At 40.0% G+C, this 19,570-nt stretch overlaps 1 protein-coding gene across 1 annotated transcript in view; it reads right to left on the reverse strand.

The window, feature by feature from the left end:
* LOC137284874 (lysosomal alpha-glucosidase-like) overlaps positions 1-19,570 on the reverse strand; it is a 64,692-nt gene that overhangs the window by 34,495 nt on the left and 10,627 nt on the right. The gene's annotated exons all lie outside the window — the stretch shown is intronic.

The raw sequence follows: 19,570 nt of genomic DNA on the forward strand, positions 1-19,570 counted from the left end.
CAATTGACAAGTACAGTATAAATTGCACGTGATCATAAACATTTGAGTTTCATGCAAATGCTATTTGGAATATTTCATTGAGATAGATAAGCTGTTAGATGTTGTGCATTACTGTTTTGTGACATGAAAATTGCCTGAATGGTTAGTGGACCGGATTATACTTGTCACAAACACCTGCATGGCAGGCAGGCAATGGTTTAATAACGTCTCATTGCTGTACATAGTTAGGATATCCAAGCGATCATACCATTCATTTATAAAAGTGTACAGAATCATTAAAAAAAGAATTATGAGAGACATAAAAAGGATAAAAAGAAGTTTTAGGCATATAATAATTTTTGTCTACGTTTTAAAATAAGGAAGCAGATTTTGGCTGTATTAAAACATATGGAAGGGTCGCTAAAAATAAAACACATTTTATCAATACCACATTTATCTAAAAATCTGGGCATAAAGTGTTGCACTAGTTAAAAAGGGTATCTCTCAGGTCATCATATAATACACAGTGGAGCATAACATGTAATTCCTCTTCAACATCATTGATAAAATGGAAACATTTTCTATGTTCAAATACAATATTTTCACAGCGGCCCGTTTCCACTCTTATCGGGCCTACCCCACATCGAAAGTGTGACAAAGCCAATCCATATTGGCTAGGCATGTGATGGACAATGGTTATAGAGCCTAATTGTATTCAAACCAGTTCTGCCTTCTTCTTTACCTAACAATAAATTCCACGTGGCAACAAACCCATTCATAATCTTATCTTCAGTAAGTGAACATAAAACAGATTTGTTAATCATAACAGGTGCATCTAAAAAGTGATGTAAATCAAATGAAGTAAACGTCTTTCTTAATCTGAAATTCCAGTTCTTTTGAAGGATTAACCCACATCTGTCCGCCCATACAAACACCACTTTATGTAATCGATTTTCCGTATTATGGAACGACACCACAGTCTAGAAATACAAGACCACTGTCCTAAAATACGTTGGACCCATCCAATATACCCATTGACTGCACATGTAACGTTAGGGGGGGTACTTTCCAAGTCACATGAAAGAGAGAATGGCCCAGTGATGCACAGCACTGACCGCTGACACATCGTAAGCGCCCCAGATAGCTGCACTATAGCTTAACACAGACCAAACCATGCTGTCGTATAGTTTTGTATAAGTACTGAAATGCATATTCCCAACACCTTCAAACTTTGAATTAAGAGGCCTAAAGCCCTATTAGCGTTTTTGTGGCTGCCCGAGCCATGTAGTAAAATCCACAAATTCAGTAAAAAGTAAACCAAGATAGTTGTAACTGTTAATAATATCTAAGAGATTATTCCCAACCGTAAATACATCCTGCGTCGTTGAAATGGACGGTAATTAATTTATTTCTACTTTATTAATACCACACCAATCATTTAAAAATTCTAAAAGTACATTAAGATCGGTTCCGCTAGCAGACCAGTATTTCTGCATATGCTAAAGCTGCTATACAGACACTATCAATATTTACACCGACGTCCAGGCTATTGAGCTTATACAGTAAATCATCAATGAAAAGATTAAATAACAATGGCGACAGGAGGCATCCTTGTTTTAGCCCACGGTTCACTGCAAAGCAGGAGGTTTTGAATCCATTCACTCGAACACTGAAAGTCTTTGCATACTTGTAACCTCCTGTTCAGAACACTACAATACAGCTTACATATCGAGGCTGTCAGAGTGATGCCGAAATATGCAAGGTGATCTCTCGGGTCTATGTTGAAACATATCGGGACTGGCGTTTTGATTACTTTGGACCATTCGTTAAACAGATTATCTAATGTATTTATGACGGAATCTGATTCCAGCAGCTCGGCCGGGATGTCGTCGATACCTGGTGTCTTGCCTGAATTAGCTGAGTCGACTGCGGTTCGAATCTCAGTTAGACTCATTCTATCATTAAACAGTCAAGTGTGTACTGATGGACTAAAACTGCAGCTATTCAATGAGGGTATCACTAACGGAAGGTGGTCACTACTGGATTCTCTCTACACAGAAATGAAGAGTTGTGTAAAACTTGGTTCTGAGAGCTCCCGTTACTTCACCTTGACCTCCACTACTTCACCTCCAACAAAGAAGCTGTAGTCCTCGATGTACATGATGGGTGTCATCAATCCAAGAATTCCCTGTGCTCAAGACCTTCTCCACATCTGTGAAGATTACAGCAACCACTGGCGTTTCAACTTTTCCCCCTCGAAGAGCACTGTGGTCTCTTTCATCAACAAGCCAGGTGATAAAGTACAAACAGGACAACTCACCCTATGCAAAGAACCACTTCCTGTATCGCACAGTGTCAAGCATGTGGGTATTCTCCTCGACAAAAACTTTAATAGCATGGAGAGAACTGTCTCAGCCTGCAGGTCAAATGTTAGATCACTCTTAGAATATGGTGCTCATAAATCAGCTCTTAACCCGACGACAAATGCCAAACTTATTAAACTATGCTGTCTTCCAAAAGCATTATATGGATGTGAACTCTGGAACTTCATTCCGCCTACACAGATAACAATGTTGGAGAGGGCACAATACCACTGCATCAAAGCTATTATACAGGGACTTCCAAACAGAACAAGTTCTGACATGTGTCAGAGTTTGGTAAGGATGGCATCCAATAGAAGCATACATCGACAGGAGGAAACTTCTATTCCTGAGTCAAATTCTTCATCTCCATGCCCAAGCTCTGCACAAAAAGCTCCTTCTTACTAGACTCATGGAATACAGACAGCAACGTTCTCCAAAGTATTATGGATTCGTTCCCGATGTCATCGGAATATTACACAAATATGGGCTGTCCATTTACATTGAGAAATACTTGGACACGAACATTTGCCAAGTCACCCATCATGGAAGACACCAACAGCAAAAACTCTCCATTCCGTGCAGTCCAAGATGTCGGCTGATAGAGTATCAAACGAAGAGACTTCGACATGTCCAGACAAATTCATTCAAGAATAGAGACACACTCCGCATGGAAGCTGTGTAAGTTGTACCCCTATATTACAGGCAGCGCACAGTTCCATGTTCTACTGTGCGCATCTGTGAGGAGTTCGACATCAGATATCCTGTGCCTTAAGTGTGGACTGTTCTTCAATAATGTGATGGTACATGCAGTAACAGGCTGTCAATCCACAATGACAATCCGCGATAATCTCTGGACAGAACTAGCCAATGTAGTGTAAGGTGTTCAGGCCCACACAACACAATGCAGATATAACACAAGACGTTTAGTGGACGAAGACAAAGACAAGACTGACAACAATCGAAAAACGATCTCGCATCACAGTTTATAAGTCCACGTGCAGGCGCACGCTACTGTTGATCATTGTTGCGTTTGGGTGATGCCGTCCAATTACCGGAAACTACCTCACATCCCTCCCCTCTCCAGAAAGGTCTGGCACAACCTGATCAACACTTACGACGACTGTTTTTCTCGATGAACGATCAGATGACTTGTCATGTAGGAATTCACCATAACACTTGATTATAACAAATCCTGACGCAAAGCAGTAACAGTAACACCTAACGGAGACCTTGGTATACCATGTGGACCCTCTATACACACATCCTGTCGATGTATCCACAATTTCAGCTACCTGTGTAATTGAAGAATCAACTATTTGTGCTAATTGCCATGTTCTTTTTTACACCAAAGTGACCCAGTTTATGAGCCTTCAAAATAATATATCGTCGACTTCCCTGACCTCTAGTCACAGCTAATGCTGGCAGTTGGTTGATGTCTTCACCAGGCATATGACTCAAAACATCACTTAGAATGTTTTCATTCCCTGGAATGTGATCAATGTCAAATGAGTACTCAGAAAGTTCTAAATTCCATCTGGCAAATGTCTCTGATTTTGATGTCAAAATGTATGTCAGAGGTTTGTGATCTGTTCTCAAACGAAACGTCTTCCCAGATACATATTGTCGACATTTTCTAACAGCCCAAATTATTGCCAGTGCTTCTCTGTGAATAGTGGAATAGTTCGTTCAGATTTGGACAGTTTCTTCGAAGCATAACTAATGGGATGGTCATCTTGCAAAAGCACTCCCGCTAAGCCTGTCGTACTAGCATCTGTTTGTATTATGAATTCCGACGCTTCTGCACTAAAATCAGGATGTTTCAAAACAGGGTAAGACGTCAAGATCAACTTGAGGCTATCAAACGATTCCTGATGTGGCGACTGCCAACAGTAGACACGATTTTCAACAATACTACTAAGAGGCAAAATAAGATCTGAAAAATTTGGAATGAACCTCTGAAAGTACGTTGCAAGGCCCACAAATGAACGAACTTCTTCCCACGAAGTCGGAACCGGAAACTGCATGATTACTTCCAAACCTTTCTTTCCTGGACTAACACCTGAAGCAGAATTTCATAACCTAGATATTGGACACTCCATGAAGAAAAAAAGCATTTGTCTGGTCTCAAAGTAACACCATTGGACGCAAATGTTTCAAATACCTGTCTCAAATTGTTCAAATGTTCATCAGCTGTACAGGAACGAACTAACACATCATCCAAATACACCAAAACGTGACCACGAGTTAAATCACATAGTACTACATGCATCATACTTTGAAAGGCTAATGGTGCAGTCTTTAACCCGAAACACATTCGTTTGAACTGGTAAACACCCGAGCTCGTCTAAATGCAGTGAGAGGACGAGATTGTTCAGCAAGATTTATCTGATTGTAAGCAGCATTCATGTCAAGTCTGCTAAAGTATTTTTTGGACTTGTTAAGTCTCATAAGGGCTTCATTTGGAGACATCAATGGAAAAAAATTCATCTTTTATCTGCTTGTTTATATCACGTAGGTCAGGACAAAATCTCAGTGATGAATCCGATTTGCGTGCCAAAACTATTGGTGATAACACAGTAGAGGTACTTGGTTCAACTATGTCCTGTTCAATCAGACTGTCTGTTTGTCTACAAAGTCAATATGAGGACCGAAATGACGTCGGCCATGTCGCACTTGACTGAGATGAGCATCATCCTTAAAATTCAGTTCACAGGTAAAGTCTTGCACGAAACCTAATCCAGGAAAGATGCTTTCCTCATACTGCTTCAACAAACTGCATAATTGTGACTTGTGTTCACTGTCAATGGGACCTATATTCCAATTTGTTTAACTAGATTCCAAAGACACAGATTCATTCACAGATTGACTTCCGACAATGTTAGACGCCTGGCCTACTGGCTGACACATATGAACTGTTCACACCTGCCCCAGCCTGGTTCCCTGGTTCTGTTGTGCCTGCGCAACGTTCCGACAATGAGCGTAGCGCATGCGCAAGAGACCCAGGGAACCCTGTTGACTCCTGCGCTCACTCGGTCGCCGTTCGACTCTGTCCGTAAAATGTGTCCCGGCACAGTTAGTGAGCACTACGGGACATGTAGTTCGAAAAGGGTGAGTGATGACAGGTGAATTGAATCAGCACAACTTCGTAATTTCTGTATAGAAGAGTGTAGTGAAGGAACGATTGTGTTTACAGTTGAGGAGTATTACATAACGCTGTGATTCAGTCAAAGTGAGTACATTAATGCAATATGGTTTGTTGTCTGTTTGTTGTTTATTGCCGCACTCAGCAATGTTCACCAATAATCATAGTGTTAATAATAAGTCTCCAACAGACACGAACATCGATCTACGCAATTTACGGAATTGTGTGTGTGTGTGTGTGTTTGTGTGTGTGTGTGGTGAGTAGTGGGTGAGTTTAGCTTTACGGGAGACCAGGCCTTCAGCAACCCATGCTTGCCATAAGAGGCGACTTGGCTTGTCGTAAGAGGCGACTAACGGGATCGGGTGGTCAGGCTGATGACAGATGTCATCGGTTCCCAACTGCTCAGATCGATGCTCCTGCTGTTGATCACTGGATTGTTTGGTCTACACTCAATTATTTACAGGCCGCCGCCATATGTCTGGAATATTGCTCATTTCGGCGTAAAATTAAACTCACTCACTCACTCAAAGCGCTCTTTAAGATCATCATACATAGTTTTGAAAGCAACTGATGTTGATCTACCATATCTGCAGGATTGTACTGGGTTTAGAATTCAAACAGCTTCTTTAATTTAATTACTTCTGATCTGAGCAATGATTTGTCAGTATGGTTTCCACTCGGGTCACGTCTCTCACACTGTCTCTTGTTTCACGAAATGCAGCTGCTCACTTTTGTTTCTGCTGTTTCTGTAGAAATCAGAAAGTTTAAAAGTTCTTAATATTATTTGTGCATTAAGGAATGTTTACACTGATAAAGATAAATATCATGGTTATTTGTAAATGTTCTTTGAGTATTAAATATGTCAAAGACATTCCGAATGTCAAAAACATTCAAGCATTCCAAAAAAATCAACGTTGACAAACTAACAATAACGTCTGATGCTTTAAATATATTCCTACCAGTTGTCTGTGTGTAATTCTTGGATATAAGCAAGGTTGTGTGCGCATGTTAAATATGCACTATCAGTATCAAACCACTAGACGACATAAATTCAAATCCCTTCGACTGTTTTACACTTTTAGAGAATCGTACTGATATAATTATGTTCGAATATGTATAGCGATGTAGAGACAAAAGAGATGTAGAGTGGATAGAAAAGTGACTAACAATGACACATGCATGTGTAGATACTGTGGTCAGGATACCATGTACTCCAAGTGGTTTAGGTGTGAATGGATGCATGTACGGAGATGGGAGTAACTGAAGGGTGGTCAGACTCGCTCAACTGGTTGACACATGTCATCGTATTCCAGATGCGTAGATCGATGCTCATGATGTTGATCACCGGATTGTGTGGTCCTGGCTTTAATATTGCTGAGGCGTTAAACTACAACCAAACCAGTCTTAAAAAAGTGTGGTTTCCGGGATCTGTAGACTTGGACAAGTCTCCAAGGTAATAATTTAAATGATAATTTCTACAAAGTAATAAAGAACAAACTCGGGTACGTGTTGTTCGCTTATTTAGACCTATTTCTTCGAAGGATGAAATAACTGTACGTCCAGGAACTCAGCATTCGGAAAAGACCGGGTCTATACTACGCTATGCTTCGACACTGTAGTTGTTGTGTGAAGACAGACAACGTGTGGAAAATACCCTGATCAAATCAAGACAAACACGCCACGAGTCATGGTATATACTAGCTGTCTGTTCCACGACACCTAAGATCAGCCCAGTAACACGGGTAGTAGACATTATCTGCTTGTTCCATAGCAACAAGTTGTTAAGTACACCTTTGAGTCATAGTTAAGTGGGGACGGTTCAGGAGATATCTTCGCCGAAATTTGAATGGGGACCGACCGATACTAATATTGTACAAATCTATGAACCATTATATGAAAGTTTAGTTTTGTTTTCAAATTGTCTCTACTGGATCAGTGTCATGACATACGACTACCATAGGGTATAATGTTACTGCTGAAGCTGAGTGTGAGTGAACTGAGTATTACGAAGCACTCATCAATATTTCCTTGTAAGATTCGTTGCTTTGATATCACGATGCTTAGATATTGTCTATGCTTCTAACATAATGTTTTACACAGTTTCAGTTTGACAATGTTTACGGTTAAAGAAAAATCAACTTACATTTATCTGAAAATCTACCTTTCCGGCGGGCCTGTCCTGGTGTGATTAGCATCAATGGTTTGAGTCGCCTTCTGTGGAAATCTTTCACTCGGCTGCCTAACCCGGCCGTCCCAAACGGTCGCCACTCACAGCTCACAGTCAGTTATTGATGAAGGATTGTATCGATACAAAATAAAGATGAAGGCAAGGTGCACAAGATTCTTGACCTCAGGAATTTATAAATAGGAAATAGTAGGCACATATCTCACCAAACCTCCTTGTCCACTCAGAATATTTTGTCATTCGTCACCTGTCGCTCCTCTCCGTAAACCCAAGAAGATTCTTATCCCGGAATAACACCAGTTGGCCACGAATGAACGAAAAAGAGTTTTGTTAAAATTAATTGAAACTTTTCGGTCAGACTTCATGCAAGTTTTATAGAAAGTGGTCGTTCAGTAGGAAACAATGAAAGTTAAGTATACAGCTCTAAGAAATGGGAAAGATGGCTTCAAAAACTGTCTCGCTAAAGTAAGTGTGAACCATAGATATTGTATCAGGTGTTATGTGGCGGTGTTAGTGATTGTGGGACATGGTTTTAAGTTCAACACATTACATAAGTGGGTATTCAGGTGGGGGCAGTGATGTGCTATGTTTGGACGTGTACTAGATTTAGATTTAGAAACATCTGGAAGCTACTACACCCCTATAGGCTATTCCATTTAGAAAGTGGTCAAATGTAGCATATATTATGTTTGAGATTACACTTTCTCAGTAAAGTACAGACTTTCGAACTTTTGTTGGGTCCCTTCCCGGATTGGAGTCTCGCCTCCGGTATATCAGGGTTGCTATATCCTTGAACGAAGATATTGTTTGTGGTGGTTAGTCTTCACGACAAATATTTTTTATACCCTCTGTACAACAATAATCACAATTTTGCGAAACTTTGTGCAAAACACGTTCAAATGTTTTGGCTGCATTTTGACAAAAGAAAATAGATGGTTGCGTTCTATACAATCAATGTTCTACAATAAGTTTACGCATATTTGGGATTGCAGCAACAATTACACCTGTGTACTTTCTTTTGCTCGTCAGTTTATTAACAAGGTGGTATACATTATCGTATTTTGTTAAGATTCCATTTTCCTGTCTGAGTATCCCTACAACCATCACCATCACCGATGTGTTTCATTGAGTCATCTGTCTATATGGCTAATTGCTGGAAGTGACTCATTAGTGCATGTGTCTGCACCGGACAACATGGTCTACGTGTATCACGTGTATCAAATCTGAATACACTATGAGGAAGAAACCGACACTTCAGCTGTGCCTATAGACTCATGCATGGTCTTTTAACATGTATAGTAACAAACTAACCCTTATAAATTGAAAAGGAACCCCGGGGAGATAAGAGCTTCAGAACCTGAGGAAACCTTGACTTGCTTTATTCTACGTCTCTGTGTCTGTGAGTGAGAAAAGTTCATATCTTGTTTATTTAAAGCTACAGAGTTGCAGACAGGGCATGGTACTAGGGGCAATAATGTGGTTCGGACACTGTGAGACTACTGTGCTTAGGGCGTTCATACCTCAGCTGGAACCAGGTACAGTACAATGTCGAGATCGAGTAGTCGTTATGTAGCTCAGGTCACCCCAGCAATCTCACCAACAGATGTATCCACCGGTGTGTTTCACCTGATGATCACGTGGACTATTTCACTTCATGCTCAAATGACCTCTTTGAATAATGCATGTGTGCAATTCTCTGAAAATGATCATGACTGAATATTGCATGCCTGCTATTCATACGATAACGATACTCGTACGTCTTGGCCATTTTCAGACTAACTTCATGTAAAGCATTCACGAACAGTCAATGGAAAACGATTAAACTACAGCTCTGCGCGTACTTTCATTCTTTTGTTTTCTGCTAGGCAAATATGTACTCTTTCACTTCCGTGTCTGTGCATAGAAATAAGAAACCGTATTTATCAAAACATATACCATATATCTGTGCCTCATCATCTTCACCCGTGTCCATCTCATCATCATCTTCTAACATGAGCAGTTCTCTGACAAACTCCCCCGACTCTGTCAGCTGTATCCCCGTGTCCCCGTCTACAAGCAGGATGTCTCCTCTGCTGGTAGTAGTGATACCACGGGGTTGAAGATTGCTGAGTCTAAGGTAGGGGCGTATCTCCACACAACATCCCCCTCTGGCGTCAGACATGTCACAGACACCTTCCAGCAGTCAGACACGGGTAGACTACCCTTCTTGTTGACACACATGTAGGAGGGGAAGGTAAACAGTGAGGCATCAATGTATGTAGTGACTGACCTCAACACGTCTCCAGCCATGTCCAGGATATCAACACTTTCCCAACGACCTGCTGCTAGAGATGATGGATTCAGAACAGCCAGACTGTAGTATCCGGTACATGTTGTGGTGGTCTCGAGCAGCACCAAGTCAGGGGTCACTTCTACTCTTACAACCTGAAGGGAGTCTGTGACAGCAACCATCACCTGCTTGTCATTCAACTGTGTCATTCCATATGGACTGATATCCTATGTTGGGGGAAGCCTACTATGGCATGAATGATTATTTCTTGTGAAGAAAGATTTCACGCACATGTTATCCAGGTCCGTAACAACACGTGTCTGTAGACCATCTACAACCAGAACCATCACGTCATATAAGCCAGGGACCTCGTCATCAACTGTCACCTTTCCATCCATCGTGTCAACCAGCACTGGTGATGGCAGGCATGTACCCTGATCCCGGTATGTGACGTCAGGTGTCCCCGGCTGTACGCTATTTAATGCTTACAGGACTTTGTCAGTGTCTCGTTTAAAGATGATGTATTTTATTCACTGGGTGTCTTCTGCCTCTGTATCCCTGACATCCTCCATCTCTACAACTCCCGACTCCCAGGCCTGATACGCGTCATACAGGTCCATCTCACTGTCCGATCCAAGGCCTGGTCAATAAGCTCATAATGTTGTCTGTACATCTCGATCTCTTCCAGCGTCACATCAGCTCGGAGTTGATCGGCGTATACAGTTGTGTTTCCTTCCGTTAAATCTTGTTAATGGCTGTTTGGCTGATCAACTTTTGTTTGAACAGCTGACTCTGTGATTCTAGACATACTTTGGTGTTTGCTGATGTCACATTTTTGGACCTCACTTTCAGACTTTTCTCCATGTCAAGTCTCTTCTCCATCAGTGCTGCCTTCACCGCTGGCTTCATAGATTCGGTGGAGACGACAGTCTTACACTCTCTGTGGTAGATGATACAACATGTCTGACAGGCAGCCTTCCCACAGTCTTGACAGTGGAACTCAACATGGTTATTCTTGTGTACATTTGATCCTCTGTTTGATCTTTGACCTAGACGCAAGGACACACAAGTCATGGTTTAATAGACTTGATGCCACGCGGTGTATTTTTACATATTGATCACAGCGGGCCACTTGTCACTCAGCACACCACAAGACCCCTGGTGTTGTCTCCCTTAGTTTCTGACAGATCGTACAACAGGTGCCTGAAGTTTCTGTAAACAAAAATACGAACGTCGTAGTTATTTTCGTTCAAACATGGAAAGCTTAGGAAAGCAGGCTGTATATTAACACAACACAAAAGTCAATGTTAAGTCTAGCACTGGTTCAAAATACCTACATGTATCATATAAACTCCTCTACCGGCCTTCTGGGGTGGGGGACCTTGGTGTCTTGTCGACAGAAGGGACGGGGGATGGTCTTGGACTGTACAGCATCTGGTCTTGTTTGGATGTATGAGGTGACACATTTCCTGCAGAATGTGTGATGACACCTCAGTGTACATGGGTCTGTGTACATCTCGAAGCAGATGGAACACGTCAGGAAGTTATCCTTTACTTTCTTCTCTAGCCCGGCGGTAGCCATCTATAAGATACACATGCAGTTTGTGCCTGTTTATTTTTGTACAAATAGATTACATTTCCCTCACTAGAGATTCCATAAGCAGCAATGAATGATCAGAAAACACACGCATCTGCGTGAGAAGCTGTACACCAACACGCGCATACATACTTACAGAGAGTAAATACGAACGGATATCTGTGTACTTCTGTTTTTCTGTCAGTCTGTACAGTCAAATACATACACATGTATCTGTGTATGCGTGCGTGCATGCGTACGTGCGTATGGTATCACGTAAATGTGCCTCTGTGCCCAAACAGTCACGCTGGGATCACCGACATCTCTTTTACCTGGTGATATTTATCATATATTTACACACGTTCATAATAATGCGAGGAGCATATTCGTGTCAATGGTCAACCTCAGCTGACTGTCGACCAGGATAATGTTACTTTCGTCCAGTATCGGGGTCAGGTTTTCGCCCACAACCTTCTGTCATGCATGATCATGGGCTGACATGTTACCATGACAACGTCGTGCCCCGCCCCGTTGTTAATAGCACTGGTGTTGATGTGATGGACCTGCCCATTTTTTCCCCATTAAGGTATACAGCGGATGTTCTCTGACTGTCTGTATTATACAGTACATTACAGTAGAAGCTAGCTTGACCAAGACTGTCATGTGTTCGTGGGCTTGAAGGCGTAGATGGTCAGCATACGGATTTGGGAACATTTCGTGCCAACGGTAGACTTCAGCTCAATGTAGTCTTACTGCCATACAGCTAGACTAACGCTTATTCTCTGAATATATTACGGTTTTGACTAACCCATATTTTGAATTTAAAAGGAGCCCCCGGGAGACCAGAGATTCCTGAACCCGTGGATATCTGCAAAAAGACGCGCTTCATTTAGCATCGCAGTGAGGGCTTGGCGGTAGGGAAAATGTTGAGTTTCAGGGACTGTGAGACCGTCTAACAAACAGAAGGGGGAAGAAGGACTGACTCCAGTATTCTGCCATTTATGCTGGCCCTGGACAGACATTTCAACATGACAATATTAATTCCTGCGAGGCGTAGCATCTTGAGTAAGGTCGATGTTGATGTTATTGACTAGCCTTATACAAATAACAAATAACAATTTATCAGTATGTTAACTCTCGAAAACAAAATAATAACTATAAAACTTCAAAACAAACAAACAAATTAAAAAAAATCCAAAACCCCCAAACCCCCAAAACTCTCGACCCAAACCTACGTTCCTGTCAGATACATGCACTTCAGGCGTGACAAACTCATCCGACATATCTGCACTGCAATGACTACAAATATATTGCCTGTTCACTCACACGAGTGAACGGATACGTTCATGGAAATTACAGCTGAACGCTATTAATCCGCTCCACGAGTCAGTCAACGCCACTACCTTGGAATAATTGGATTTGCCCAAATAGCTTTAGTCCTACTTGATGCAACGGCACCAAGAGGCCATCATTTAAAGTGCTAACGACAGTAGACAACTTCCGCATTAAATTCTCAAGTATCATTGATTTCAAGACGTTGTAACGCTGTATATTTCTATCAGATCAAGAATAACATTTGACAAAACACAATACCGGTATCTTTTGTCAGTTTGACAATATGTATTTTACAGATAATAGCAAGAAATTTATAATTCTACCTTTCCGTGGGCTGTGTGTTCGGGTGTGGTTTGCAGCAATCAGTTGAACTCGCCCTTTTCAGTAAATGTATTCTGAGGTGGGCGGGTATCGGCCTTTGTTGACTACCCGTAATACACGTATGCAGTGTTGGTATGTTCACAGGAAATTCAGATAAGCTGTCAGCATAACCAAAGGAAAACGTTGATGCACGGTATCCACATTGCATTTCATATTTTCTTTTAATGCCAAACAAATTTATGTACAATAAAGCAACTTTCAGAAATGTTGGAAAAAAGCATAAACAATACTGACTTCAGTCATTACCCTAGCCTGTTTTACACCTACCTTCTATATGTAACTACAAATACTTAACGATTTCATCCATCACACATACTGAATTTGAACACAATGTCTCCACAATACATGAGCGTTGTTTTGCAATTAACCTGCATGATATGATATCTTTTGTGGCTGCACAAGCTTTCCAACAATTTCGATTGTATAGTTTATTTGTATATAAGGCCATTCGACTTACAGTACAAAATAGTACACAGTACAGATGCGTTACCCGATATGTATACAATATGTGTCAAAGAGGCAAATTTCACTAACAGTATTTCGGAGAAAGCACTTAGTACATCTATAGCACAAGGTTGTTACACATGTTACATATCTGTAAGTTTATATAGGATGGTACATTATACAGCTGAGCTATCAGATGTGTACATACCACAAATAGACCATGCTGTTAACACTATGTCACAGCATAAACGTATTTTAAATGTTTTACAGAGTTGTTAATATATTACATATCCGAGAAGTATACATAGGCTTCAGGCAAAGACATATTTCCCACTCGGTTGGCTATAGAATTATATATCAGCAACATTTTTAATGACAGTGTCCAAACCTTTTCTGGTTTGACTGCGTGCCGAGTATTTTGCACCTTGGTCTAAATATTACATACACACCAATATGTGAAATATTACATAATAAGGTTGGATTTCCAAATGGGTGTACAACAAGGGTAGAAAAAGACTGTGCTAACACTACTATGCTGAATAAACATATTTCAAATATTTCACAAGGTTGTTTATTATATTGGTATCTGAAGATGTACAGAGACTTTGAATCGAAATATAATGCCCACTTGATGTCTTTGGAATTAGGCGTTGGCGAAGGTTATCATAGAACTTGCAGTTGTATATAACATGTACTTCGTCTTCAATAGCCTTACAACGCTTACATAGTACAACATTATCATTAACACTAGCCAAACCTTTTCTCACTAACTGAATACGAAGTATATTGCATCCTGATCTAAACATTGTAAAGATTCGTTTATTTTCTTTACTAATGTTAGACAAAAGATATTTTTCACAATTCAACAAAGATTTATGGGAGTAATAGAAACACAGTGATTTGTGGTCATGAAGGGGTGAGTGCCACTCTTGGTAGAGGCAATCATTAAGTCTTTCAACAAATTTACAAATAAATATTTTTTAATCACCAACAGATTGTGTGTTCCATACAATTCCAAACCCATACCTGAACAAAAAGATTTTTACATGCTCTAGTCCAGATTAATTTGGGTGTTACCATTAGTCCAAGGTACTTATACCTTGATCCTTTTTGAAGCCTCCTTGGTATTCACCAACTAGTTCACAAAATTCCAAATAATATTCCAATCTTTTATTTAAAACTGTAGAGAAGAGTTTGCTTATCACATTTAGTAAAGAGATTCCTCTAAAATTGTTTGAATTACTCTTACTACCTTTCTCATATAGTGGCATAATAATACCAGTAGACCAAGATGTTGTATAATATCCAGTATGTAATATCTTATTAAAGATAACTAAATATAGCACAAGGACATCGTCGGCAGCTTTGAAAAACTTCTGCTGGGATACCATCATCACCCGGGGACTTATTGCATTTCAAGTTTTTTATGGCATTAATAACATCCTGTTCGTTAAAGTCTACTGAGAGAATATTATCTTCAACACAACATTCTGCGCATGCAGTACAGTCATGATTGTTCAGATGAGTATGTCCTCTACAAAACCACCATCATCAGGTTGTGTAGGATGTAGTAAATTTCTAAAATAATCAAGTCATACTGAAGGGCAAACAGCTGACTCAGGTGAATGACCTGTAACACACTTTTTCACAAGACGCCAAAACATTGTACAATCATTAGAACTCGCTGCATCATGTATAGCTTCAGTTATTGAATGCTTATAACGTTCCTTCTTGGCTCTGCATGTATATTTGAACTTATTTCTGCTGCGCTTATAGCAGTTATAATTCTCTTTAGTAGACTGCTTCCTAAACATATCTAAACATCTATATTTTTCTCTCTTGAGAGTACAACATTCTTCATCAAACCAGTCGGGCTGATGTTTATGAGGGGTAAATTTCGGTTGAACACATCTCATTTCTCTACCACAGGATGAACAAGTGATAACAGTGTTTTGATTATGTGTGATTGTTTTTGTTGCTCGTGACCTTTAACTTGTAGGCTGCACTCCAGCGTATTTAAAGTACATGGTGGCGGTTTGTAAATAAAGGAGTCAAAATAATCCAGCGATTAACAGCATGAACATTGATCCATGCAAATGAGATGTGAACGAAGTCATCTAGCGAGCCTGACCGCCCGATCACGTTAGTAGCCTCTTATTCAATCATGCGTTATTGAAGATCAGTTCTAACCAAGATCTTTCCGGGTGCTAGGCTACTTGTTAAATGTTCCAGGAACGCTTTGAAAGTTAAGTACAACCAATAATATCCTTTCCATTGCCAGTAAGAATGTCATCGGTATTTTTGAAACTGAAATTACTTTAATAGTAGGTGACGCATGCTTGTTTACCAACCTTGTCATGAAATCATGTACAATACGATGTACCAGTTAGAGAAAAACTATTGCAAGCACCAAATCACACCACCCAGCCGTATCTCAAATATTCAAGTTAGCCTGAAAACAACACTTCACATTTGGCGTTTAGGGTCACCAACACTGGAGTTCAAGCTGCCTGATGTGTTGATTAATATCTTGGTCAGTTATAACTATATCACTTTATAGAATCACTAAACTGTATCATTCTCAGTAATGAGGTATGTCACTTTCATGTCCACGATCAACATGAATCTCAGACTCAAAACCGTATTTGTTCAAATAATGCGCGTGTGACCAGTCAGACAAGGACGTACACTGTCGGTACACATTTCAACAAATCACATATTAGTATGTAAGGTTTACCAGAGTTAAATGATCTACACAGATTCATAGTCACGTGGTTTATTTGACAGATAACATCTCACATAGGACACTGGAAATGGATGAATTTGCCACCTATATGTTGACATAGAAGTTCCGTCATGCATAATCTGGTCACGTGTACTTCAGTACTTCAGTTACCTAGGAAACAATAGATACACATTTTAACATCTTAGCACAGGGCCTTTGTTTATAACTTAATCGCTCTCGATTTGTTTGTTTGCTATTATTAGAAGTTGATGAGTTATAAGAAAGTACGATTCTTTATGGATAACGTTACATGTAATAAAGAAATTGTTATCCATAAAGAATCTTACTGTCTTATCAATCGCGGTCTCTGTTCAAAGTTATGAATGAATATTTGAGACTCACTTTCGGATACATACAAGCTGTATGCACGATACGCACAAACAAATACGCACACACACACGCACGCACAAACACTGAAACACACACACACACACACACACACACACGCACAAACACTCACAAAATTGATACAGGACAGTTTCTCCATATTGACAGTGGATAGTTCTCTTTCAGATAAATCATAACTTTGTTAAGTTATGTTCTTGAATTTATTTTACCCTTGAAAAACAACTTTAGTCTTCAAATTATATGAATTTTCCAGCCCATGTGTTAGTAGTTTCTTGTGTCCTCTTTGAAAATATATAATATAAAGGTACATTTGGGTTTCAATATGAGATGTTAGAGGATAGGACTTGGCATATATTTATTTAACTGCTCTTTTCGAGTTTGTGACAAGCAGGCGGGGCAAGTAATCTTAGCCCTGTTCCTCAAAGCGATCGTAGCGCTACAACTGTCGTAAGTCTATGTTAAAGTATCGGAGCTACGATCATCGTAGCGCTAATGACATACAGATAAATAACATGATGCGTAGTCTTAATGTAGAATGATTATTAATAATTAAAGTACTGTATTACAAACAGAGTTTTGCGGACATAATGATAAATGTAAAAGTGTAACATGAATTCCATGATCAGCGTTTTGGGTTTTTTAATATTTTTTTTGCTTCAGTGCAAAACTATACGGGTGTAACATTTGTAACCGTATTTCAGAGATTCATGCACATTCAACTCCCATAGAAATATGACTTAACATGAACAATCCCAAAAGAAAATCAATAAAGAAAAGCAGGATTAATGAATGTCAATTTCTTTACTGTGAATACTACGATGTTTCGGATAGTACGCTTGCTGCTACATGACGTTGATGAAGGAGCGAGCATACACTCCACAACGTCGCGTTATTCACAAGAAGAAGCTGACATCCATAAATCTTGCTTTTCTTAAAAGATTGGTCCATTTGAGACCCCTTATTTCCCCAAAACGTCACATATAAAACCACTAAAACACACAAAACAAAGCATTTGGCAGAATGTGCATTTTGGCACTTTTTAGCCACTGATAAAGACATTTCCACCTGTAACATGTTACATGAAACCTGAGCACATTTTGTTGCTACGGAAATCAAGTGCAGATAGTTTAAATGGAGCTAACTCTTGATGGCCCAATAAATCGAAGAATCGGAACCATATTGGGATAATCGCATCGCGAGATACTGTATCGGTATATACCGGTTTACCGGCAATATTGCACAGCCCTAATAATCGGGGGTCAAATTCTGATTAGATTCATTTAGATTGACTTAGACAGACTGAATTCGGGCCTTAGTCGACACTGAATCGGTCTTGGTGTCTGAATTACTTGTCAGTCCTAAATCGATCACGATTCTGTCACTTTCTTTTTCTACTGTAATTTCCGGTTGCCAGTAGCCACCTTCAATGTTTTTGACATGTTTACAACATTCGGACCATTCCATGGCACCGATTGCAGACATATCTCATATATGGCAACTCTTAGCGAAGTTTTTATGAACTGCAAGTTTTGTGTATCAACATAATTTTTAATGTCCCATATCAAGTCAATTAGGTTCAGTTCTGCGTGGTCAGGAGGAAGACGCAGTACATCATGCATGGCCATGTTGCTTCAACATAGTGTCTACTGTCGATTTGTTGGATTTTGCCAGCAACAACAGTTCGACTTTGAACACTTTACCATCAAATGCAATTTTGTGCCTTTGTAACCAAGCTTTGATATCATCTTTCTGTTAGTCGTTGCTGGACATTTGTCCATTTGCTTGCTATGGTACGGGCATTATCTATAACAATGACAGTGTGGGGTGGAATGTTTGGGATCATTTTTCCTGCAGTCTTTTGGAAAAACAATTATCAAAATTCATCTCGTCATTACAATCTACTGATTTGAACGTTGAAATCAAATACAAGTACAGCATTTGGTACCCCAAAAAAATTTCAGACCCTGCATGAACCACAATAAGCAGAGGTCCGGTGTCGGACGGAGGTTGAACCCCATTTATTACAACCTCACCATCTAGTTGCCAACAATTGGGGACAATGTGGTGTACATGCAACCATGTGTCATCGATAAAGATGATTGTATGATTTTCATCTCGGTATTTTTTTATTGCACGCAAGTATTGCAAACGCTTTGCAAAGATGTCTTTTCGTTCCATTAAAACCTTACGATTTGACTGCGTTTTTCGCCACCCGAACCCCATGTCTTTCAGATTTTTTAAAAACTTTCCTTTGAACCCTGGTAGTGCAATTGGCTTCTTGCCATATCATATTTCATATCTAGAGTAGGCAATTGCTTTTGTACTCCATATACTCCTTGTACAAATTGACGGACTGCACACCGGTCAAAATCAAGTTTATTATTGAGAGTTTTGGGTTTTCGCCACTTGGTGGGACAAATAAAAGCAGGTCTACTCTCACCTTATCACCTTTCGCTTTAAAGTTGCCTTGGAAATACCAATAGCAAGGCTGCTTTTTCAAATCGCGCCTGCTTTCGTTTCGCATGTCTTTTCCATATAAATGATAACATTGTAGGTTAACTCCCTTGCTGGAGAAAGAACAATTTGCCCATGCTTCCCTAACTTGGACATGTTACTCTAACATCTGCAACATTCAAAATCTGACTCGTGTCGTGATGGTGTCTTGCTGAACAAAATCGCTCTACGAGACACGTTCAGCATGTATTGCGCGTGCTTATTCGCCAATCTACCTGTAGCAACTAAGTGTATTCGTCCAGTATAGTT

This window comes from Haliotis asinina, chromosome 5 (assembly GCF_037392515.1).
Source record: "Haliotis asinina isolate JCU_RB_2024 chromosome 5, JCU_Hal_asi_v2, whole genome shotgun sequence".
NCBI lineage: Eukaryota > Metazoa > Mollusca > Gastropoda > Lepetellida > Haliotidae > Haliotis > Haliotis asinina.